Raw genomic sequence first — 26,848 nt, 5'->3', positions numbered from 1 at the left:
TGATGTTGAGTGGTGATAGTGGTTCTTGAGTATTAGAACATCATCAAGTTTATCTTTAGAACCTGTGTTATAGAAATTGGGCTGAATTTGTTAATCATGGTGAAATTGGTATTTTAGCCAACTCAATAAGGAAATGAATTAGATTGGTATATATGTAATGTATTGAACCATATTCAATTGTATGAATAGAAGTGTATGTGATGAGCATAAGTGTGAATTAAGGAAGGCTACAAGTAGTATAAGGGACAAAAAAGATTTATCTATCATGACAAGGTGATCATTACATTTCAAGGATTCTTAACTAGAAAATCAAGTTGTAGATCAAAGATCAACCACTAGTTCATCCTAATAGGTGTATAAATCAAACCCTTTAATGAGGTATACTTAACAATGTTTGATAAATCTCTTAACCGAGTGCTTACTTCATTGTATGTTTTGTGAATCCTTTGACAAGGTGGACCTCATAGTCCTTATTGCTCCTAATAGGGAAGATCATCAAAATTGATCAATTATATGCCTTAATAGGCCAACTTTATACTGTAGTACTAAAGCTTGTGGGTATCATCCCCACCCCATTTTCACTTTCTAATTGAAAGGTTTCTGGATCACCATATCTTATGTCAAATTTATATGAATGTTTATTTTCTTTCATTCTCTCATGCATGCAATTAGATCAGAATATTATATGAAGGATTAAGTAGTGAAGTAAGATTAAGTTTTATTTGTTACTAATTCACCCCTCCCCTCGTATTACCCCTATCTACCTAATATTTTCAACACTCTTGCCTATGAGGTGAATATTGATGATACTAAGGACATCATTGAGGCTCTTGTCAATGAGCCTATGGACCCAAAATCACCTTATTTTGGAGCCTATGAAGAAGCTAAAACCAAGATTTTACTTGAAATAAAGATTCCTCAAATTTTGAAGAGAAGAAGGAAGAAGGTAAAAAAGATTAAGAAGGAGAATGTGAAATCTGGTTCCCTTCTTCTTCTCACAAAAGGTAAGGGTGGTGACATTGCAGAGGAAGGAGAAGCAAAGGAGGTGACATTAGAGCTTTGTGGTTCTCATAGAAGGAGTTTGATAGCTTGAGAAAATATTAGAGGTAATGGAGGTATAGAAGCTAGATAAGGGTATTGATAATGAAAAGTTAGATCTTGAATTGGCCATTGGGAAACTAAAGAAAACAAAGGAGCAACTCTCTTAATCATTGAAAAGAAGAAAAATATCTTGTAGTACACATGAATGACAATCTCTAAACTAAAGAAAGTATTGAACATATCTATCTAAAAATAAATTTAGATGAAGCTAATAAAAAAATAAAGACTTATTAGAAAAGAAATGCAATATTCAAGAAGAAATTAGAAAGCTAAAAGGAGAATAAGAAATCCAATTAGTGAGATTATGTGAAGTCATGGAAGAAAAGAACAAAGTCAAAGAAGAGATAGAAGAAAAGAAAAATGAAATTTAGCATCTATCCCTTCAGAAAATAGACTTCATTGATTAGCTTAGCAATGCAAATCAAGAACTCATTTATCTAAGATCAGAAAATGAAAGACTACAAAATGATCTCAATACTAAAAAGAAAACCTAGGAAAGGATGATGAAATATAATGAAAGAATGAATCAATTGAATGAAGAAAGTTAGTAAAGATGCAAAGGCAAAGCTAGAATAGGATACACAAAAGAAGGTGAATCTTCTCAGCAAGGAGCTCAAAAGAATCGAAGGCATGCTTGTAATCATTATGGTAAGATAGGTCATACATCAAACAAATGTTGGAGTAATGATAAAGCAAAATTCAATGGAAAATGGTAGAACTACAATAAGCCTATATGGACATTGAGAAAGTGAATGCAATGAGAAATCTATGTTTGATGGAGAAATGCTATAGTTGTGATAAACAAGGACACAAATCTTCTAAATGCAAAACCAAGAAATTGAATCCAACATAACAGATTGTGAAAACAATATTTGGATGGAACTGCAACACATGGTGTAGAAGCCACTACTGTGGTGAATTTGGGCACATTAGAAAAAAAGTGTGAAACATCACATGAGGAAAAGAGGCACCACTAGAAGATATTTTATTTGTACAAAACTTGGACATCTTTCACAGAACTAGATGAACATAGGAAGAATTGAAGATGAAAAGAAAGCCAAAGTTGGCAATATTAGAAAGAAGATGAAGCATCAATGGATACCAAAATCTCCTGAGCATGCAAGCCCAAGTCATGAAGCATATGTCACTCAAGATTTGGGTGATTCAACCATCTCAACTTGAATCCCTATCAGAATAACTAGAACTAAGATTTTGAAGCATACATCCTTCATCTATTTCAACTAGCAAGAAGAAGAGATCCTTATTAGCATTCAAGATGCACAAGGATCACCAAGTGCTTGTAGAAACTCAAGACCTTACTAAGCTAGGTCAAGTTACAAGATCCTGCCATGAAAGGTTGTGACACAGTAAAGCACTGTATGTGGACACTGAGCTATGATTTTGCTGAGCTATGAATGTTTGTCAAGCATTAAAGGCTAAACCAAGTGGAAGACAAACTGTCACTAAGAAAGTATATGTACTATGCATTAATGGAAATTATAAAAGGGAAATTTGTTAAAAGCAATAAATTGAAGGCATTATTTTCACAAAAAATTTATAGAGCTAATAGTGCAAAGAGATTTTAGAACCCCTCGAGTGAATTAAGCATTTGTTATTGGAGAAATATTGGGTTTTCAAAAACCCTACTGAGCATGGCATCTTCAAGAAGTAAAACAAAGAAAGGGTTGAAATGTTGGTTCAAGGAAGTAATTACAAGGCACCAAACTTCAAGATAAGTCTGGCAAATACAAGAGCACTTGATCCAACTATTTGTGTATGATATTCATTCATATTATCATTTTTCTATTCAAGAGCTAGGTACTCATGAGATGAATGAGGCATTAAATAAGTTATGTTTGAATGGTGTTCTAAAACATGAACATGAACATTTGGAAGCCAAGGGCTTAACGCATATTTCACATATCCCAAGGGATTTTTTGGAAAAATGGATAAAATTTATCTTGAGCCAAGTTCACAATGGAAAGTTATGGTTAGATCAACCCATTTTTATCACAAGGTTGTTTCTTATCCAAGCCATTTAATTTGTAACTTTATAAATCTCTGCAATGATAAAGTCAAAGTAGGAGAATTTTTCTTTTCAAAGGTGTCCTTTGACTGTAAAGTGTCCATTCCATTATCTTTTTCATGGATAGTTTACAATCAAAGGACACCTTTGAGAAGAAAAATTCTTCTACTCCAACTTTATCTTTGCAAAGATTTAAAAGGTTGCAAATTAAATGGCTTGGATAAGAAACAATTACTCGATATAGCATGGAACAATTGGACTTTTATGCATAGGTCACCATTAATTATGCGAGTGATGTAGATGCAACCAATTTTTTTGGGGTCAAAGACACCAATTAATATAAGGTTTCTAATCTCCATGAGGTTAACATTATGGTTGTACAGGCTATGGAGAGGGCACTTCTTCATTGTTCTCTTCATCACCAATTAATTTGCACCATAGAATGATGGTCTTCATATTCTTATTGGGCTCCTATCCCCTATGTGAGTGTTAATGTAGAGGCTGAAGTGGAAAAAATAAGTGAAAGCATGTTGAATAAGGTTTCTAATCTTGAGTTGGTCAACATTGTTGATTTAAGGGCTATGGACTAGGAAATTCTTCAATGTTCAATTAGGAGTAGCATTGTATCCTCTTTAACTATTACATGTATAGCCCTAGGAGGAAATAGGTTGTTGGCTTCTTCTTCTGGCCTTAAACTTTCTTCTTTGTAGGTTTTTTTTAAACACAACTCTACATCCATCCCCAATTTCAAGTGATTTGGCAATGCATCTATTTGCTGCAAAAAATAATACCCATTGCTTGTTTTAGTTTATGATAGGTCTTACTCAACTCTTTCATTTGGAGAGAAGGTTTTCATTATGGAAACAATGCATAAAAAATCTCAAGGTAAAACTAAAGATGAAAATGAGTACAAGCATATGGTTGACTCACCTTAGACAAGCTTCATGCTTAGAGAAATTAAAGAGCACATGAACGAGAAATACAAAAGCTATGGGATGAGAAAAAAATATTAAATAGTGTAAGTAAACTTGACAAATATGCATAGAAAGTAATATGAAAGATAAACTTGACAACTATGCACAACAAGTTATATGAAAGGCAAATATGCACAATAAGTTATATGAAAGGTAAATAAGAAAACTCAGCAACTATGGATAGCAAGTTATATCAAAGGTAAATACACAAAGCCCAATGAATAGAAATCATCCATGTGAAAGCTTGATACTTAGAATATGGATAGTGATACTAAACCTGATCCTTGATCGATATGTTGAACTATAGTAGATGTCTTTAATTTGATATGAATTAGTAGATAATACAATAGAGATTCTCAACAGACTTGTATGCATATTTGTATATAACTTGTATATCTATTTTGATATATATCAAGCTTTCAGTTAATACACAGGTCAGGACTATAGCAGATGTCTTCAACTCAATATGAATCAATAGATAATACAATAGAGATTCTCAACAGACTTGTATGCATATTTGTATATCACTTATATATCTAATTTGATATGTATCAAGCTTTTAGTTAATACACAAGTTAGGACAAGTTTGATTGATCATTGGACAATTGAGGAATCAATAGTCTACAATTGGATGGATTGAGCATAATGATAAAAGTGGCTTGCTAACTTATCAAGATGATATACATAATGAATTTGTTTATAACAAACAACAACAACTCATATGTTAAGGAAAGCATCCATGATTTCCACTGAAGGAAACATAATTAGTTGACCAAATTAGCAAGTTTGATTAAGTTACATGAAGAAGTGTGATTTGTTGCATGAGACAAAATGGTTTGATGTCACTTCTACCATCATGCCTCCTCAAAAAAATTAAAGAAGACTAAATTACTTCTCAAAGGACATCAATAAAATCTATTCATATTTACACACCATAATCAAGCCCTTAAGGAGCCTTGTCATAACCCTTAAGGAGCCTTGTCGTAGCCTTGTCATAGATAGTGTCACAACAAGATCATCACAAAAACAAGATGGACAATAATCAGAGATGGTGATAATCATATTTGCCTCTTCAAGTAACCAAATGTTCATACTTAAACTAAGACTTGAATTATTAGAATACTTATGATTAAAATTCTTAAGGGTTGATTGTTCGAGATTCAATGATATCATAAACATTAGATAGAAACTCCCATTATCTCATCAAAGTAGATATATCATACTTCTTCAATCTTTGTACGAATAATTACATGTAAACTATATACTTTACCATTTACATAATACTCTGAGATCTAAAAGATTATAAAGGCATAGTCACACACTATGCTTTATATGATTCAATAGGAAACTTTCAAGGAAAAAGAAAATTGAATACATATTCTTGTAAATCATACTCACTTCTGATGATTCTCTAGATGTGCCAGAAATATCTATACTTGATTGTTTTTCTCTAGTGTTAGGAAAGGGGATGGGCATTAAAGGTGGTGAAGTAGCTTCCTCAAGAAGCTGTATAGTTTTTGAGACTTTTGTACTCTTTGGTAGCTACAAAAATTGACCCTTTGGACCACTTGGTGGTATAGACAGACTACAAGTTACAAGACCATGAGGAGGTGGAGGCAATGGAGATGCAACCTTTAGGATTATTGATCTAGGCTTTTGTATCATTGAATTATCCTGACTGTTCTTACCTAGAAAATGTGTTGAATGAGTTATATTAGATATCTAAGAAGACTTTAAGGGATTCACTGAATTAATAGGTGGCTTGGGAAGCTCATATAGTGTACTTTTGTGGGGTGGAGATAGATTAGGAGGTGAGACATTGGGAGAGAATTTTGATGGACCACTAGAATGAGATATTGAGGAATGAAGGATAGGGCTAGATTTGAATGAACTCTATATGCTTATATGTCAATGGGCCACTGCCAGGTATACTTGACCAATTAGACCACAACTTGCCTATCAATGGACCTGAAACAACATGTCATTTGATTCTCTTAGAATCAGAAGCATTTGGAATTTCAAACCTTACCATAGGTATCCTTTCAACTAAAGTCGACATAGGCAATATGCTTGGTTGAATGCGTATATTTGGTTCTTTTGGAAGTGGTTGACCTCTTGATATGCCATTTTGACTCAATATATGAATAATACGAAGGTTTTTATCTAATTCAACAACATTCAACTCATTCTTTTTTGATCTTGTACATTGAATATTGGATTGTGATAATGGAGATGTATGCCACAAAGAGGCAACAGTCTCAGTTCTACCTATTGTCTTGTAAACTTGCTTCCTCTACCAGCTATATTTCCACTTCCACCACCAACTGGAACTAGCAAAACATAAGTGTGTAGATTTCTATGTTAATGTGCTTGTATCTTGTATCTTGTCAACATTGTCAAACTTCCTAGGAATCGATGGTGCCAAGGGTGCTGATTTACTGCCTACCATTGGATGCCTGGTAGTACTAAGTCTATGCTCAACCTCTTCCGATCTTGCCCGTGCACACAAACATATTCATGTTACAAATCACTCAAAAAATTCAATAATCTTAAATTTTTTGCTTACTCTAACAAACAAAATATAACAAGGATTCAATAATAATAGTGCAGATAATAAAGAAAAAATTAAGATCCTCATGGAAAATTGGAATTGAACTAAAATTTATAGTAGACCCCTTTTTTGAAATTTGATTATTTCATACATGTGAATCATACATTTATTTAAAAATTTGATTATTTATACTGTAAAAATTGTTATTGAATTCACTGCAGTAAATTCAGTTGTAAATTAGGAGATGAGGAGACCAGTACCTTCTCTAACATGTAATCAAGTATTTGATGCAAGTAACATTGAGACTAAAAATACAACTAGAAATCTTAGAGAATAAAAAAAATCTTCATATTCCAAGCACTACAAAATTGTTAGTGACAAGAGGAAAAAATCTAATTGCTTAATTCAAATATCATGAGTCCAATTATAAAATGTTGTAGGAATATTCTTCCCCAATATTGTTTGATATTTCAAAAAGTGGGCTCGATTCCTTCCTATATGAATTGATTCCAAACACACTTAATAGGTCTCAACTAATCTAAGTCAATAAATGACCAAAAGTGATATTCTGGAATTATCTCATGTCTTGGATCACATACCTAGGACCAAGGAATATAAATTGTAGATTATAATTAATACATCTAACACCATCAAATACAATTTTAGTCAAAGATATGAAAAAACCAATACCGAAAAAACTGAATACATACTACCAGTTCACATTCTTTTGAATCTGTGAAGTACATAACTGATTTATTAAAAGTAATTTAGTCATCTTTTACACAATTTGTATAAAAATCAATGCTCAATTCTATGGCATGATAAACCCTCTTGAGTCAGCTATTATAGTTCTTACCATTTTTCTTCACCCACAAATTTGAATTGATTTCCAAACAAAGTATGATTTTTCTTCAAACCATATTCAAACTGATAGCAAGTAGACTTCAATGCATATAAATAGTTCAGCAATATCTACCATTTGTATTTTAAATGAAATTAAAAACCTTGCCAAAATAAGTATAAAAACTTTTGAATCAAGGAACTTTAATTTTCTATGCCTTATATCCTTAAGTGAAATATATTCTCACACAAATGATTCCAATGCTTACCCCCTCCCTTCATTCTCATTTTTTTTTGTGTAGTATATAAAGGGAAAGATTCCTAATGACCATTTTTGTAGAGATCTAGGGCATGTGGATGGGACATAGTAGCAAGAAAGGAATGAAGGGCCTATTATTGTTTAGTGTGGATCCTAATTAGTCGCGAAGTGGGAGATTGTTAGATTGTGGTGACTGATCAGGGAAGAAATGTACATACTTCATAATTCCTTATCAAGGTTCAGTTGACTAATCATGGAAGCATTATATGTATTATACATGTAATTATTAATTATAACCCTAAAGCGGTAAAAATACTTGTATAAAGGGGCTTAGGGTTAGGGATTGTTTCATAGTTGTGATGCAAAAATTGGTTCTTGTAGCAATATTCAGCTATAAGGGATTACACATTGTAATTAGGTTGTAATTACTGGATCTTAATAATATTAGACTTGCTATTTGGTGGACGTAGCCGAGGGATTGGGTGAACCATTTTAAATCTTGGTGTCTTGTGTTCTATTTTGTGTGATCTATTATTTTATGATATTGGTTATATTTGCATGTAATTTTTATTTATGTCCTTAGTTTAATCCTAAAACCTATCCCATTAGTTGAGATGGGAGCCTTCCCAATCCCACAACTTCAGTTTCTATCATAAAAAGTGGTACATGGCTTGTGCCCTATTTTCATTCATAATTTGGAATTAAGATGCCAAACTTGTGTTTCTCCTCCAATCTATTGATAATAATCCCCCTCTTTTCATTGGAGGCCACATTGATGAAATTGAATCTCCAAATTTTAGAGAGTTCCCTTTGAGATTCTATCTAATCTACAATCTGGACATTATTCAATGCAAGAAGTCAATGAAAATGAATCATATTTATAGTTCTTTTTGGTTTTTTAGAAGTTAAGTTTGTAACGGTCACTTTCCTTTTCACACCTAAGGTTCAATTAATGTTTTCCCCTTGTCAAATAAAGTGGCAATCTAGTTGGAAGCTCTAGTAGTCTTAACTCAAAGTTGTGACTTTGTTAGAAAGTAGGGTTTGAACTTGAAAGGTCCCATAGCTTAGGTCAACCCCCAAATAGAACAACAAAGTGCCTAGGACCAAGAGCATGTTTACTAAGAACAAATTTTTTTTTCGAATCACTTCCATTGAAAAGATTAAGGGAATTTTTTTTTTTGCAAAGAAATGGTATTAAATACTTGTAGAAAGGTTAATAAAGTAGGTATATTGGTAAATTAAGGAGAAAATAATTAGAGTGAGAAGCTAAAAATAGGATCATGGATGAATTAAGCCTCATCAAAAAATAGAATTTAAGACAAACAAGAACAAACCCACCCAGGAGAAAGCAATTGGAGTAATGTTCAATGATACTTAGAATTTACAATGGCCTATGTTATAGCCTTTTCCTATTTCTTGCCCCTACTGGGTGTGTTAGAATATATACCCAACATTACAAGTTTGTTCCACGTACAACTAAGACATAACTGGGAAAATTCATCGCCTAGAGGATAAACCCTGTGTGCCCATGGCAAAGCCTGGAAAACATGCATTTTCATGAAGAAAAAAAATTAAAGAGAAGATTTTTTTGGACCATCTAATTGGAGCTAAGGTCCATCTGTTATCTTCTTACAAATGTTTTTTATTTGTTTTAGTCATAGTGAAGATGTCAGCTTTGTTGTCATCAATGTTTTTTTTCTTTCATAGTTAAGATCTTCAAATATTATTTTCATAAATCAAAAAATGGCCACAAGAAGGTTTTGTCTAGGCATGAACTTGTTTTGTACATATGAATTTTGAGTAATATCTACGACATATCCATCCTTGTTTTTGATATGTGGAAGCTCATTTTGGCCTATGTTAACGAAATTCCTGAGATTGTAGGTAGATATGTGAGTCATCTAGTGAATACTTAAGAAATATGAATATAAATAACTTATCTTGTTTCAACCAAAAAAAATAGGAAGCTTCTAAAAAATTTTATACTGTAGCTTTAAGATACCAAGTTAGCAACACATTGAAATAGTATCAGTTTTTTTAATTTGCTGGGGCAATGTATCTTTGAGAACTCATGATCAAAACTAATTACTTATAAAATGTCTCACTCTTGAGCATTCTCGCCAGATAGAAGTGAGTAATAGAACCTCCACTAGTTATAATTTTGTCATCCCATTGTTATCCAAAAGAATTAAGTAATTTGTTTTCCATACAAGAAGCATGGAGAAACATCAACTATTTCTTGTTGTTATAGACATCACATTAGTGAGCCCTTTCTTACTCAATTTTAAACTTGAATTCATCTCAAAAAATTCACACCTAAACCAACCATCAATCTTCAATCTTGAGTACCTAAATCATTGTTCAATTCAAGAAGATGGGACACTTGCGCTAAAACTTGTTGTATAGGCTTTTAGTTTTAGTCACATGTCACTAGAAGGGCATCATATTACTCCATCTCCAATCTCTCCATAAAGGACCCAAAAATTTCGTATTCATTTTTAAAAAGTAAATTGAGCAATGAAATTGCTATGCTATAGCAGAGACAAGTTGGTTTAAATATATTAAAAAAATAGATTATTACCTCTTTGTTTTCTCCTAATGTTGCTCTTGCCTGCCCACATCTTTTCCAAGTCTCACCAGTTGATGGATTTGGTTGTGTTGCCTTACCAATGCAAAACCAAAAAATTAAATCATTCAACATAGTGACAATAAGAATACTCAATTGGATGATAGTATGTAGTGTTTACTTTTCAACCTTAAAAAAATCTGAAATTGCATTTTCAAGCTTTCTTTGAAATGCATATGCAATTCCTCTTCCAATTAGTGCCTCAGCAGATGTTGGATTATCCCTCAATATCTACATACTTCATGTATCAAATATGTCATTGCTATACATGGAAAAAGTGCATTTCATGTCACATGACACATTATGCAAAACAATAAAAAAAATCCCCTAATGATGCATAATAAACAGAGCATTTAGAAATAAGACTTGCCTGATTGATAACATGTTTGTGATTGCCCTCATTAACCTGAAAACAACAACACTTAAGTTACATTGTGCATGTCCATTTGCTTTAAGAAAAACACTAAGAAAATAATATAACTTAAGCTATGTATTCCATTAATCTATAGTATTAAAAAATATTAAGTAAACCCAACACAAAAAAATCTATTTTTTTAGTCAGGTGACAAAAAAATATCTAAATAATTATTTGTAAATGACTGGTAGAAATAGCTACCCTTGGAGAGTAGAAATGAAAGGTAAGAATTGAAAAGGCTTAAAGTATACTAGATTGTGATCTATATAATGTGAGATGATAAAAAATGTCAAAATACTGTGATGGTACCAAGGAAATTTTATTGATAATCATGAGAAGATTGATTATAAGGTTTTGACAACTCTCTTACAAAGTATTGATCTATCTTCTATCTAATTTCTAAAGTTTAGGTTGGGAAAATTAATATTGTTTCAAGAAACTTTATGAGTATAGGTGGAAATAGACTCAAAATTGAGCCTTTCTCTTGTGAAGTTACACACAAGAATACCACCAAATCTAACTTAAGAAGGGGTAGCTTGCCTTTTTTTTAAAATTTATCAAACATAGATATATGGTATATAGTAGACTCCAAGAATTAGAACTCAACCCCTCCCCAAGATCTCACTAAATTACAGACAAGGAAATTGAAAATATTGTATTTTGTAGTTTGTAATTTATAAATAATGATGATGATTTTCAAAGGAAACAATCATAAATTCATAGTACTTCTCAAATACCTATTTTATTAGTTTTCCACATGACAATATGATTTTATACTCAATTTTTACTCAACTATTCATATTTAATAGAAAACACTTTTGTACACATTTATGGACTCATTGGATACATTGTTTATCACTAAAATTTCCAAAACAATGTGTTTCTAAAAAACTTTAATAATTTATTGAATTGATAAATGACATTTTAAGGGTCTATCAAGTCTGGCAAGTCAGAGTTTGCCAACTATGGATATATGACAATGAAAGTGTATGTTATCTAATAATTTTGAATTCCTGATGCTTGTATAGGTAATTCAAAATTATTAAAATCCCTATACAAGTATAGGGTATTTGTAATTATTTAAAATCCCTATACAAGTATGGGAAATTCAAAATTATTTCAAATCATCTTGCAAAAAACTATTTGCAAAGTTATGTTACAATCTAATTAGATGAAAGGAGTGCCACTTTGTGAGCCATTTCTTGCTAGAGGATGTCGATAACCTTAACAAAAATTAATCTTAGGAGCAAGGCTCATCCAAAAGGTTGTTGCCATAGCTCTTACCATGGTAATATTATTCACAATTTTCAAATTCTATTTTTGCACAAACTGATGTGTGACTTACCTATTGGCTATAGGCCTACTTAGGAGTCCTTTGCACCAACTAAATTAGTTTCTTTGTAAAATTGGATTTGATTTTTTCTTCAATTTCAGATGGAAAAGTCCTTCATAAACTATTGCTAAAAGTTCCATCCATGTTAATCTAAGGGCCTAGAGCTATGCAATAACCAACAAAGATTTGAAAACATCTTTTAAAGGGGAAAATGAATTATAATGAGCCAACAAATGAGAGAAAAATAAAATAAAACTAATTTATAAAGTATAAACTAACCTAAATTAGATAGAGGAGACTAAGAATACCCCATTATACTTGTATTGCTAGTTAGCAACATTTACAGCTTTGGCATCAGCTAGAAAATTATATTATCAAAACAAGGTAGAAATGGGTAGGAAAGTAGCAAATGCATAGTAGGAAAGAAGAAAATTCAATAGAAAACAATATGATGACTAACTACTATAAAGAATAAAGACTTTAATTTATTTGCATACCAGATATGGTAAGTGCTCATTGATCAACACCCAAAATTATCTAATTTCATGATAGACTCAACCTAAACATCATAAATTTTGTTCAAGTGTAAACAAGTATAAAGGCAATCCCAACCACTGGTGGTGAGAAAAGTACGTAAAATTTTTCTAGTATGAACAATCATGTATTTCAAACAACAATCATACTCATGCTCAATTCAATTCTCAAGCTTACCACATAATTCAAAAATATTGAAAGATGTCATTGGAGAAAGGAAACATTATTCATTTACTTGTAAGGACAGTTGTCCTTCTAAACACACAGTAAGTGCACTTTTCAAGGTTAACCAATTACTATGGAGGAAAGCCGAATCATTATCAACACGGGCTGGTTAAATCAAAGCATACAAAATGAAAGATTAGATATTAAACAAAATGCACCATAACCTAGGTCAGAGAAACCTTAGTAAACAAACCTAATTTCTTGCAACACCTTCCAGAAATGCATATTTTTCCTTGTAAGAAGGGATGCTTTTTTGGAATTTTAGCATCTTCTAGCCTTCAAGGTTTTCCAGTATAATGAAATGATTTAATTCATCTTTCCACAATATAACATTGTCATCTATCACTTTCATATTATTCCATGTTCTAGGTTATGCTACAATAATATCCAAAAATACTATATATCAAAATTGATAGGTACAATCATCTTCTATATAAAACTCATCATAAAACCCAAAAATACTATATGTCAAACTTAATAGATGGTATCATATTCTATTTAAAACCCACAATCATTATTACATTTTAAAAACAAAACTATTAGTTCTAAGCTGATAGACTAGACCCCCAAAAAAGAGCTTATAAATTATAAGCCTACTTTGCCATAAAATAATGTGTGCAGTGATAATTCAAAACATAATTTAGGAAAAATAGCTAGTAAACAAGCTATCACAAAAGTTAGTCACATGCTCTTTTGTCACTTCATTGCAGAAGTCATTTAAAAGGATTGCAACATTTGCAATGCTAAACCAAAGCACAACTTAGGAAATCAAACCAATGAACAAGGTATTAGAGGAGTTATCATTTGTTATTTTCCCACTTCATTGTAGAGATCGTAGAAAGGATTATATTTCCTTCATGCTCAAAGGCATAGGAATAGGAAAAAGAAGAAATTAAGCAAAAAATTAATAATTAGTTAAGAAGTATAATTTTCATAAAAAAAATTTGGAATGCAAAAAAGAAACACTTCTACAACCTTGTGAATGTTAACCAACTTACAAGTAGTTACTTTAACATCTTATTTTCAAATTATATATATTTGATTTTCAAGTAAAATGACACTGAAACCTACCAGACTCACTGCTTATTCCGAATTTCAATACTCCTGTGCTTAAGAATGCTTTCAATTACAGTCTTCCTAGAAATTTTCCATGCATCTTGCTCCAAAATCCCATCTTCATTACAAATCAAGTTGTCCTTTGTCCCATATTTATGAGCATCGGGAAATAGGTGTCAACTATTTTGTTTACTAACAAGATGTTGTCGAAGAAGATTCTTGACTCATTTTTGTAGTCCAAGAGGAATTACAACTTGAAAAGAAAAAGTGAGGATTTCTAACAACATTGACATTAAAAGGAAGTGGTTTTTTTAAAAGTGTTGGTGTAAATAAGTATTTACTTATTACACTTTACTTAATTTTAGTTAGGTCAATGCATTATTTTATTATTTCTTAGGTGAGACACTTAGGAGTTTATGTACTCTTATGAGTTTTCATGTTGACAACACTAGAGTAAGCAACTCTAATTCAACACATGGTGTCTACAACACTAGAGTCTACATAATTAACTAAGTTGTCATGTAGACAACATAGTTATTTGTACTCTTAATTAAGCACATGGTGTCTACAACATAATTATGCATGCTACACCTTTGTAGGCTTATCCTCTCATCAATGCACTTACTCCTATGCTTAATCGAGGATAATCCACTTCTGGTGGACATGTGCTTGGTTGTAAGACTTATTAGTATGTTGATTCCTAGGCATTCTAGAAGCATTCCAGAGGTCTTTATATATAGGCCTTTATATAGAGTACTTTCACATTGAATTGAATATCATAACGTTATTTTGATCATACTCTTTCGGTCTACTATTGTGCCTGTGCTTAAGTTCCTTGATCTTGGGTGAATTTTTCCCTAAGGAAAATTCTTACATGGTATCAGAGCTTGGGGAGATTCTCTTCACATAGTTGTTCGAGACCATTCTTGCTTTAGCACCTCCACCAAGAGCTGAAGTATCCGCAGACATTAGGAGCATCTAGAGCCAAAATAGACCTTGCCATTATATCCAGAACATTGATTCAGTGAAAATTGACTATAATTTGCTTATATTGGCCAAAGTCAATTTTGAGGCAAATTTTTTTTGCAAACCAACACTCGAAAGCCCGATTTGCAATTCTAGTATGGTCATTTATTAGACTTGTTGGTTTATATTTCAAATTTGAATTTTATTCTTCTCTTTAATTATTTTTGAAATTCTATTTTTTTAAATTTTTTTTGTAGGAACCGAGCAGTGAAACCTAGGCCCTTGTAGAGAATATTCGTAGGGAATATTTTATTTTATCGAAGAGTAGCTCACATATATCTGGCGACACATACTTTCTGGCAAATATACCACCAACCAACACAATTTTCTAACAAATTTGTCACTATAGGAGGCCAAGTCCTGTTGGAAATATTCAAGATATGATAAGTTACTGAGACGGGAGGGGTGAATCAGTAACTTCTAAAATTTTAAACAATAAAACTGTATGCTGATATATTCACCATTCATCCAAGTAACCTACTGTAAGCATGAAACAAAATCATTTGCAACACTTGAACACACAGATTTGGTGACCCAGAAACCTTCCAAATAGAAAGTAAAACTGGGGTGGGGATGAAACCCACAAGCTTCGTTACTGCAGTATGAAGTTGGCCGGTTAAGGCTTACAATGACCACTTCTGGTGATCTGCCCTATTAGGAGCACAAAGGATTGCTAGATCCACCTTGTTAGAGGATTTCCAAACATACAATAAAGTATGCACTCTGTTAGGAGATTTACAAAAGACTGTTAAGTCTACCTTGTTAAAAGATTTACAAAAAAACTGATTCACTTGTTAGAATGAAACAGTGGATCTGATTACAACTGATTGCTGATAAGATCTGCTATGCTCTGATTCACCTTGATGTGATAGATAAAACTTTTCTGCTCCAAAACTCGACCTGCTGAATATCTTCACAATTCAGCCCACATACTTTCGCACGCATGTATTTCTTTCGCACTTTCACACTTTTACACTTTCACATTTTCATTCATTACCATTGCCATAACAACTATATTTGAATGATACAATACATTGCATATATATACCATCCATATAAACAATACATGCAAGGTCGGCTAAACAATACATGCAAGGTCGGCCAAAACAACAAGTGCAAATCTCTATACAAAGTCGGCCCAAGGTAAAAACTCGGGTTCACTGAACTGACTCGGTGTCCTTCTGATACTCGGCATCCACTACGTTACTCGGCATTGTCATGCACTCGGTAGAAGTGAAGGCATGGTCCATACTAAACACTTCGAGTAGTTCTGAACTCGGTAACCACTGGAGACTCAGTAGAAGAGATGTCACTCGGTGAATACTTCTATCTGAACTGTAGCTCGGTGATCATAGGAAACACTTGATAGAACCTTGTGACTCGGTGATAGTTAGTTTCCTTGATATCCGTCTGAGCTCGATAAAAAATTAATTTCCTTGATAACCTCAGGAGCTCGATTATCATGAAGTTCTTGGTTACATCTTAGTACATCTTCACTCAGTCAAAACTGATTCCATTCTTTACCTTGAACACTCGGTAAACACTGACTTCTTTGTTCACCTTGATTACTCGGTAAACACTGACTTCTTTGTTCACCTTGATTACTCGGTGAAAACTGACTTCTTTGTTCACCTTGATTACTCAGTAAACACTGAGAACTAGGTAAAGATTGGCTTCCGGTGAGAGCTCGGTAAGCATTTAGAATCCAATAAGTGTTGTAACTAATGACAAAAATGTATTATAATGCCAACAATCTCCCCCTTTGGCATTAGTGACAAAAACACTTATGAGACAAAATTTATCTGACATGCTGATGATTGATTCTGAATATACATAGCTTCGTTATATACAACTCCCCCATAGAATAGCTTTGTTATATACAACTCCCCCATAGAATGTACATACATTATTTACATGAGTTGTATATCTCTTCCTTTGTACAATTTTTCTGAAAACACTTATTCACCCATAGTATACATATCCAACAATAATCTCCCCCTTTTTGACAATAATGCCAAAGAATAAAAGAATATATATACTTATATAGAAACACCAAAATGAGAGATGAACTCTGAATGTACTTGGAGAATAAGCTGGAGAGTCTTATCCCAATTCTCTTGCAAAATTTTGGAGGTGGAAAGAGCTATTTGAACTTCAGCCGAAAGTTCAATCACATGATCTGCAATGAAGAAGTTATTATCATGGATTAATGTCTTTGAATGTGCAATATGCTTCTGCATTGAATCCATGATGGGAAGGATCATGTTTTGGATATCTATTAATGTAGATCGGATCCTTGCCTCTTCCCTCAATAGCTCTGCCTGCTTCTCTGACAAAAATTTGATTCTGAGGTGATGAGATGAGCTTGAACTGGGTTCAAGCTTCAAGTTCTGTGCGCTTACCTTTAGATCTTCATCAATTTTATTTAGTTTCTCTCTTATTCCTTTAGTGTACTCGGTAACATCACAAAGCTTAACAAAAAGAGATGTTACATTATTAAAAGAATTTTCCATATCTGCCAAAACTGAGGTTAATGCAACCTGATTTATTGCAATGTTTTGGGCAATGTGCCCTAATACCTTATTATCAAATTTCTTTTCTGCACGCTCAATTAGCTTTTCTTGTCCGGAGGCATCTTCATTGAATTTATTAACTACCTCTTCCAGTTGAATCAAAATGTGTTGAGAAGTATCAACATCAACACCTATAGCCTCAGTAATTATGTTCCGGGCTTCCTCAATTATCCTATATTCCTTATCCCTTTCTGATCTTAACTACATCTGAGTAGCCTTTTTCTCAATAAGTTGACTAGCATACCTCATTTCTTCAATGGTAGCATTATCAAAGTCAATCTTTGGAATTATTATCTCTGTGTCCAAATCAATGTCTTCAGGAATTTCCTTTCCAGTGATCATAAGTCTTAATGGCTGCTTTTTTTTGACTTCTGAGATGACTCATTTGACCTTTGGAATAGACACAACAGTAGAGATAGAAGGAAAAGCAGTAAAAACTGGGATGCTTGAGGTTTGAGTGCCAATAGAAGTATGTACAGGGTCAAAAATTTGAGTGCTGGCCAAAAATGGTGATACACTCGGTAATATAGTATCTGAGCTCATTGTGCCTAAAGTAGATGGCAACAAAATTGTAGAACAAATTTGAGTTGTCAAAATTTGAGAACTTACAGCAATACCAACTGATGATGATGGAGTCGAGGAGGCTAACTCGGTAGATGAAAAGGGGTGCAGCTCGGTAGTCGAAGAGGGATGCAGCTCGGTAGATGAAGTGGTAGTCACTTCTACTGATGATACCTGGAGCTGAGATATGGTAGGTGTAGATGGTAAATCTGGTGTAGATGAACCTGCTGAAGCTGACTCCAACCTTGATGATGTCACAAGTTTGGCTGGGGAGTGAGGAAGGGATGCAATAACTGCTGCTGCAATTTTTACCGTATCATCCTCCTTATCTTCCTCTTCAACTTCTTCCTCTTTCTCTTCTTCCTCTTTCTCTTCCATCATTGCATGCAACTCTCCTAGTGTAACTGTGATAGATGGAGTGCTATCTGATTCATCACTGCTGCTGCCGCTGTCATCATCCTTTATTTCTACTGGGTCTACACTGGGCTTATGTAGATGATAGATGTTTTTCCACATGTTTGTAGCAGCATTTACAATATGCTCTATATCTTTGATCAAAACCAAACAAGTGTGGAATCTGATCATCATTTTACCTTTATAGGTTTTCAATTCAAATTTTACCTCTGCTCCAGTGAGACTAGGCTGAAGATTCTTCAGGGATTGCTCATATATATCTTTTACCCTCTTGGTGGCTAACTCCCATCTTGGCTGTACTCTCTCCAGTAGTTCTTTAGAGATATGAGGAGCAATCTGGTCCGGGAAGTATTTCCATTTTCCCATTTTGTTAAGTATCAGTTCCTCAATTCGCATTTTCTCTGCATCAGTCCTTGTCTCAAATCTCAATGCCTTGAAATTTGCAATGCCAGCTCCTTCTTCCAATGATTTGAGCCTTTGCTCGAATGTAGGTGCAGGTTTGACCAATACAGGTTCTTGAATACCTTTTCTCGTTCTCCGAGTGAATATCGCAGTAGGCTGCTTCTTGGGCTTGGTAATGATTACCTTGCCTTTCTTCTTTGCCGGTTGCTCTTTTTCTGATTCTTTTTCTCCTTCTTCTTCTTCTTCACTTTCTTTATCTTCACCTTTTCCCTTGGTGACCATAAGAGAACTCATTTCAATTTTCAGTTTGGCCATTTTCCTTTTTCCTTTGCTGATGGCCTGTGGAATTTTGATTTCCAGTTCAATTCTGGCCTTTGCTTCATCATAAGTACCAAAAATTTTTTGCCTTGGGTCTACTGGCTCATTTACCAGTGCTTCAATGATATCCCTTGTTTCATCAATATTTACCTCATATGGAAGAGGTTTCACCCAAGCAACTCGGGGTCTAACTGCCTGTATGTATACCTTGTCACAGTCAACCATGAAACATACATCATCCTTATACTCTTCAACAAGTTTTGGAGGTATTCTAAATCTGTTGTTCATCCTTTCCTTGAAATCTTCAAAATAATTATCCATTACTTTGTCAAAATTCATACCCATTTCTACTATGAATTCATTTATTTGATACAAAATTGGAGTGTCTTTCCTCCATACAACTGTACCTTTGGATGGAAAGAATTTTTGTACATAGAAAAATAAACAAACTAGCAAAGAACCAAATTTACAAGGGTTTGTCTTTGCAGTCCTTATGCTGTCCATGTTTTTATTGAATTGTTTTAATAGCACATCAGCTAGGTCAAACTCCATATTTTTCTTTACAATTTTATATGCCAAATCTATAGCCTCGCAAGGTACACTATTCAGCCTGCTGGAACTATACAGTTTGTATGCAATAACATAAATACCAAATTTCAGTTCTATATCTGAAACATTGTTGAGTTTTAAACCTCTGCCATCCCATTCAGCTTGGGTTTTCTTCTGTAACTCATCCCGTCCTAGGGTTTTGGTGGTTTTGGCTTTGCTGAGCATTGGGAGACCCGTGATTTTGTGAATCATCTTCTTGGTTATCAAAACTGGTTGTTCCAACCACAACTGACCATTATGTACTCGGCTCAAGATATACCTCACCCATTTCACTTGGAAATTTCTTGGCAGGTGCGGGATATGGGTTAAGCCTTTGGTTTCCAAATGTTTGAACTTAGGTTTTAGGGTTCCATCCATGCATAACTCAGCTAGGGTGCTATCCATATCTAGTGTCCCTATTTCTTGCACAGTACACTTGAAATGAGTACGAATATCATTGATTAGAAGTACCTTTGGAGGAATCTGTGATTGAGCTCCAAGCGGGACGAGTGATTTAGCGATGGCAGGAACAAGCTTGAACGTCGGTGCCTTCCATTCTATTCCCTTCACAAGCATTTCGGATCCTTTCTTTGCCTTGCTGCTGCTGGTGCTTGCGGAAGCCATTGCTGCTCGGTGAGTAAGAAGATTTCGTAAGAATACTCCGCTGGAAAATCTCTTCAACTCACTTGAATTCACTTGAAAGCTCTCTTTTTGTAAATCTCGAATTCACGATGAAAAATGAGGTTGAAATCTTCCCTTTTGATGAAAAATTTGCCATTAATGTTCAGTACGGAGGTAGCTACGATTGACAGGCTGTCATCCACTAGCTCGGCTTAAACTTCACAACTCGGTGACCAAAAGAAAATAGGTTAAACCGCTCTTAACTCGGTAAGAGAAGAACCAACCATGCTCGGTAAGTGCAACTTGGTGAAAGAGGCCTTATTGCACCCGACTGAGCTCGATAAGGTCATGTACCGACCATGATCCTGATGTATCTGAAATATTGATTTGATCATATTTTCATTCTAGGACTGCTTAGGATATTGCTTTGTAGATATAGTCCTGATCTTATCCTGATGAGTCTTAATTGGAAATGGTAGAGTCACTCACTTCTTGAGTGACCATTCCATCACTTGAATTATCTGGCTCGGTAGACTTAGAAATCCATTGCTGCTTCATTTGCTTTCGAATATTTTCCTCTTTGATTTTCTTTTCATCCTTGACTTTCTTTATGTTCATGCAATTTTTAGATATATGACCAAGTTCTGTACATGTATAACATCTTACAGTGGTATCCCTTTTTCTTAGGTGATGCCTTGCACAGTTTATGCCAGTATGACCATATTCTCCACAATAATGACATCTGCACCAAGTGTTGTAGTCCCAACCAAATATTGCTTTGACAAGTTGTTCAGCTGGATTAAATGATTTGAATTTGCATTGTGATTCCTTATGACCTTGCTTTTGGCATTTGTGACATTTACTTTCAAATTTTGGTTTCTTTTTGCATTCATTGGCTTTGTGTCCATGCTGATTGCAATTGTAGCACTTTCCATTAAATTTGCCTTTTCCATTGCTCCAACATCCGTTAGATGTATGACCTAACTTACCACAGTGGCTGCAAGTAGGTTTTTGATTCTTTTGAGTACCCTGTTTGGAGGATTCACCTTCTTCCTTGTATCCAAGGCCTGCTTTAACATTTTGTTTATGAAAGTTTTCTTCATTTTGCAGACTCAATTGATCCATGTCCTTTTGAGATTTTACCATTCTCTCATTGACTTGTTTTTCAGAGATTAGATCACTTTGTAAGCTTGCATTGATTTGTCTTTCAGTAATTAAGTCATTTCTCAAATTCTCATTCTCAGATCTCAGATTCATAATTTCTTCATTTGCATTAGATAATTGAGTTACAAGATTTTCAAGCTGAGAGGATTGATTATTCCTTACCTCTAAGTATTCAGCTGCCTTGTTCCTTTGCTCCAAGATTTTGCATAGCCTGATGGACTGGATTCCTTGTTCCCTTTTGAGCTTTCTTACTTCTTCCTGCAGAGATCCATTCTTTTCTAAGAGTTCTTTGATTTCTTTGTCAGCTTCATCTGAACTATTTGATGGTGAGAGATATTCAATCTTTTCTTCAACATACTGATGGTCATTCATTTGCTTTGCAAGTTCTTTTCTTCTTTTCAAGGATTGTGAAAGATGCTCTTTTGCTTCATTGAGTTGAGCCATGGCCATTTTCAGATCTAGCTTTTCATTCTCAATAGTTTTGTCAAGTCTGAATATCTCCATTGTCCTTGATCTTTGCTCAAGCTGTGAAAATTTTATCTTGAGAACCTTATAGCTCTTATACCAATTGTTGGAAATATTCAAGATATGATAAGTTACTGAGAGGGGAGGGGTGAATCAGTAACTTCTAAAATTTTAAACAATAAAACTGTATGCTGATATATTCACCATTCATCCAAGTAACCTACTGTAAGCATGAAACAAAATCATTTGCAACACTTGAACACATAGATTTGGTGACCCAGAAACCTTCCAAATAGAAAGTAAAACTGGGGTGGGGATGAAACCCACAAGCTTCGTTACTGCAGTATGAAGTTGGCCAGTTAAGGCTTACAATGACCACTTCTGGTGATCTGCCCTGTTAGGAGCACAAAGGATTGCTAGATCCACCTTGTTAGAGGATTTCCAAACATACAATAAAGTATGCACTCTGTTAGGAGATTTACAAAAGACTGTTAATTCTACCTTGTTAAAGGATTTACAAAAAAACTGATTCACCTGTTAGAATGAAATAGTGGATCTGATTACAACTGATTTCTGATAAGATCCGCTATGCTTTGATTCACCTTGATGTGATAGATAAAACTTTTTTGCTCCAAAACTCGACCTGCTGAATATCTTCACAATTCAGCCCACATACTTTCGCACGCATGTATTTCTTTCGCACTTTCACACTTTTACACTTTCACATTTCCATTCATTACCATTGCCATAAAAACTATATTTGAATGATACAATACATTGCATATATATACCATCCATATAAAAAATACATGCAAGGTTGGCTAAACAATACATGCAAGGTCGGCCAAAACAACAAGTGCAAATCTCTATACAAAGTCGGCCCAAGGTAAAAACTTGGGTTCACTGAACTGACTCAGTGTCCTTCTGATACTCAGCATCCACTGTGTTACTCAGCATCGTCATGCACTCGGTAGAAGTGAAGGCATGGTCCATACTAAACACTTCGAGTAGTTCTGAACTCGGTAACCACTGGAGACTCGGTAGAAGAGATGTCACTCGGTGAATACTTCTATCTGAACTGTAGCTCGATGATCAAAGGAAAAACTTGATAGAACCTTGTGACTCGGTGATACTTAGTTTCCTTGATATCCGTCTGAGTTCGGTAAAAAATTAATTTCCTTGATAATCTCAAGAGCTCGGTTATCATGAAGTTCTCGGTTACATCTTAGTACATCTTCACTCGATCAAAACTGATTCCTTTCTTTACCTTGAACACTCGGTAAACACTGACTTCTTTGTTCACCTTGATTACTCAGTAAACACTGACTTCTTTGTTCACCTTGATTACTCGGTAAACACTGACTTCTTTGTTCACCTTGATTACTCAGTAAACACTGAGAACTAGGTAAAGCTTGGCTTCCGGTGAGAGCTCGGTAAGCATTCAGAATCCAATAAGTGTTGTAACTAATGACAAAAATGTATTATAATGCCAACAATCTCCCCCTTTGGCATTAGTGACAAAAACACTTATGAGACAAAATTTATCTGACATGCTGATGATTGATTCTGAATATACATAGCTTCATTATATACAACTCCCCCATAGAATAGCTTTGTTATATACAACTCCCCCATAGAATGTACATACATTATTTACATGAGCTGTATATCTCTTCCTTTGTACAATTTTTCTGAAAACACTTATTCACCCATAGTATACATATCCAACAATAATCTCCCCCTTTTTGACAATAATGCCAAAGAATAAAAGAATATATATACTTATATAGAAACACCAAAATGAGAGATGAACTCTGAATGTACCTGGAGAATAAGCTGGAGAGTCTTATCCCAATTCTCTTGCAAAATTTTGCAGGTGAAAAGAGCTATTTGAACTTCAGCTGAAAGTTCAATCACATGATCTGCAATGGAGAAGTTAGTATCATGGATTAATGTCTTTGAATGTGCAATATGCTTCTGCATTGAATCCATGATGGGAAGGATCATGTTTTGGATATCTATTAATGTAGATCGGATCCTTGCCTCTTCCCTCAATAGCTCTGCCTGCTTCTTTGACAATAGTTTGATTCTGAGGTGATGAGATGAGCTTGAACTGGGGTCAAGCTTCAAGTTCTATGCGCTTACCTTTAGATCTTCATCAATTTTATTTAGTTTCTCTCTTATTCCTTTAGTGTACTTGGTAACATCACAAAGCTTAGCAAAAAGAGATGTTACATTATTAAAAGACTTTTCCATATCTGCCAAAACTGAGGTTAATGCAACCTGATTTATTGCAATGTTCTGGGCAATGTGCCCTAATACCTTATTATCAAATTTCTTTTCTGCACGCTCAATTAGCTTTTCTTGTCCAGAGGCATCTTCATTGAATTTATTAACTGCCTCTTCCAGTTGAATCAAAATGTGTTGAGAAGTATCAACATCAACACCTATAGCCTCAGTAATTATGTTTCGGGCTTCCTTAATTATCCTATATTCCTTATCCCTTTCTGATCTTAACTACATCTGAGTAGCCTTTTTCTTAATAAGTTGACTAGCATAACTCATTTCTTCAATGGTAGCATTATCAAAGTCAATCTTTGGAATTACTATCTCTGTGTCCAAGTCAATGTCTTCAGGAATTTCCTTTCCAGTGATCATAAGTCTTAATGGTTGCTTTTGTTTGACTTCTGAGATGACTGGTTTGACCTTTGGAATAGACACAACAGTAGAGACAGAAGGACTAGCAGTAAAAATTGGGATGCTTGAGGTTTGAGTGCCAATAGAAGTATGTACAGGGTCAAAAATTTTAGTGCTAGCCAAAAATGGTGATACACTCGGTAATATAGTATCTGAGCTCACTATGCCTGAAGTAGATGGCGATAAAATTGTAGAACAAATTTGAGTTGTCAAAATTTGAGAACTTACAGCAATACCAACTGATGATGATGGAGTCGAGGAGGCTAACTTGGTAGATGAAAAGGGGTGCATCTCGGTAGTCGAAGAGGGATGCAGCTCGGTAGATGAAGTGGTAGTCACTTCTACTGATGATACCTGGAGCTGAGATATGGTAGGTGTAGATGGTAAATCTGGTGTAGATGAACCTGCTGAAGCTGACTCTAACCTTGATGATGTCACAAGTTTGGCTGGGGAGTGAGAAAGGGATGCAATAACTGCTGCTACAATTTTTACCGTATCATCCTCCTTATCTTCCTCTTCAGCTTCTTCCTCTTTGTCTTCTTCCTCTTTCTCTTCCATCATTGCATGCAACTCTCCTGGTGTAACTGTGATAGATGGAGTGCTATCTAATTCATCACTGCTGCTGCCGCTGTTATCATCCTTTATTTCTACTGGGTCTACACTGGGCTTATGTAGATGATAGATGTTTTTCCACATGTTTGTAGCATCATTTACAACATGCTCTATATCTTTGATCAAAACCAAACAAGTGTGGAATCTGATCATCATTTTACCTTCATAGGTTTTCAATTCAGATTTTACCTCTGCTCCAGTGAGACTAGGCTGAAGATTCTTCAGGGATTGCTCATATATATCTTTTACCATCTAGATGGCTAACTCCCATCTTGGCTGTACTCTCTCCAGTAGTTCTTTAGAGATATGAGGAGCAATCTGGTCCGGGGAGTATTTCCATTTTCTCATTTTGTTAAGTACCAGTTCCTCAATTTGCATTTTCTCTGCATCAGTCCTTGTCTCAAATCTCAATGCCTTGAAATTTACAATGCCAGCTCCTTCTTCCAATGATTTGAGCCTTTTCTCGAATGTAGGTGCAGGTTTGACCAATACAGGTTCCTGAATACCTTTTCTCATTCTCCGAGTGAATACCACAGTAGGCTGCTTCTTGGGCTTGGTAATGATTACCTTGCCTTTCTTCTTTGCCGGTTACTCTTTTTTTGATTCTTTTTCTCCTTCTTCTTCTTCTTCACTTTCTTTATCTTCACCTTTTCCCTTGGTGACCATAAGAGAACTCATTTCAGTTTTCAGTTTGGCCATTTTCCTTTTTCCTTTGCTGATGGCCTGTGGAATTTTGATTTCCATTTTAATTCTGGCCTTTGCTTCATCATAAGTACCAAAAATTTGTTGCCTTGGATCTACTGGCTCATTTACCAGTGCTTCAATGATATCCCTTGTTTCATCAATATTTACCTCATATGGAAGAGGTTTCACCCAAGCAACTCGGGGTCTAACTGCCTGTATGTATACCTTGTCACAGTCAACCATGAAATAGACATCATCCTTATACTCTTCAACAAGTTTTGGAGGTATTCTAAATCTGTTGTTCATCCTTTCCTTGAAATCTTCAAAATAATTATCCATTACTTTGTCAAAATTCATACCCATTTCTACTATGAATTCATTTATTTGATACAAAATTGGAGTGTCCTACGATTTTGGTGGTTTTGGCTTTGCTGAGCATTGGGAGACCCGTGATTTTGTGAATCATCTTCTTGGTTATCAAAACTGGTTGTTCGAACCACAACTGACCATTATGTACTCGGCTCAAGATATACCTCACCTATTTCACTTGGAAACTTCTTGGCAGGTGCGGGATATGGGTTAAGCCTTTGGTTTCCAAATGTTTGAACTCAAGTTTTAGGGTTCCATCCATGCATAACTCAGCTAGGGTGCTATCCATATCTAGTGTCCCTATTTCTTGCACAGTACACTTGAAATGAGTACAAATATCATTGATTAGAAGTACCTTTGGAAGAAGCTGTGATTGAGCTCCAAGCGGGTTGAGTGATTCAGCGATGGCAGGAA

General features: G+C 34.6%; 1 pseudogene; it reads right to left on the bottom strand.

The window, feature by feature from the left end:
• Positions 1–5,318: 5,318 nt before the first annotated feature.
• LOC149560899 (uncharacterized) overlaps positions 5,319–26,848 on the bottom strand; it is a 54,113-nt pseudogene continuing 32,583 nt past the window's right edge.

Source organism: Cupressus sempervirens, chromosome 4, assembly GCF_028749045.1.
Source record: "Cupressus sempervirens isolate cs-2001-9-10 chromosome 4, ASM2874904v1, whole genome shotgun sequence".
NCBI classification, from domain to species: domain Eukaryota; kingdom Viridiplantae; phylum Streptophyta; class Pinopsida; order Cupressales; family Cupressaceae; genus Cupressus; species Cupressus sempervirens.
The sequence above is the reverse complement of the archived record's forward strand: the minus strand, read 5'-3'. Positions and strand labels throughout refer to the sequence as shown.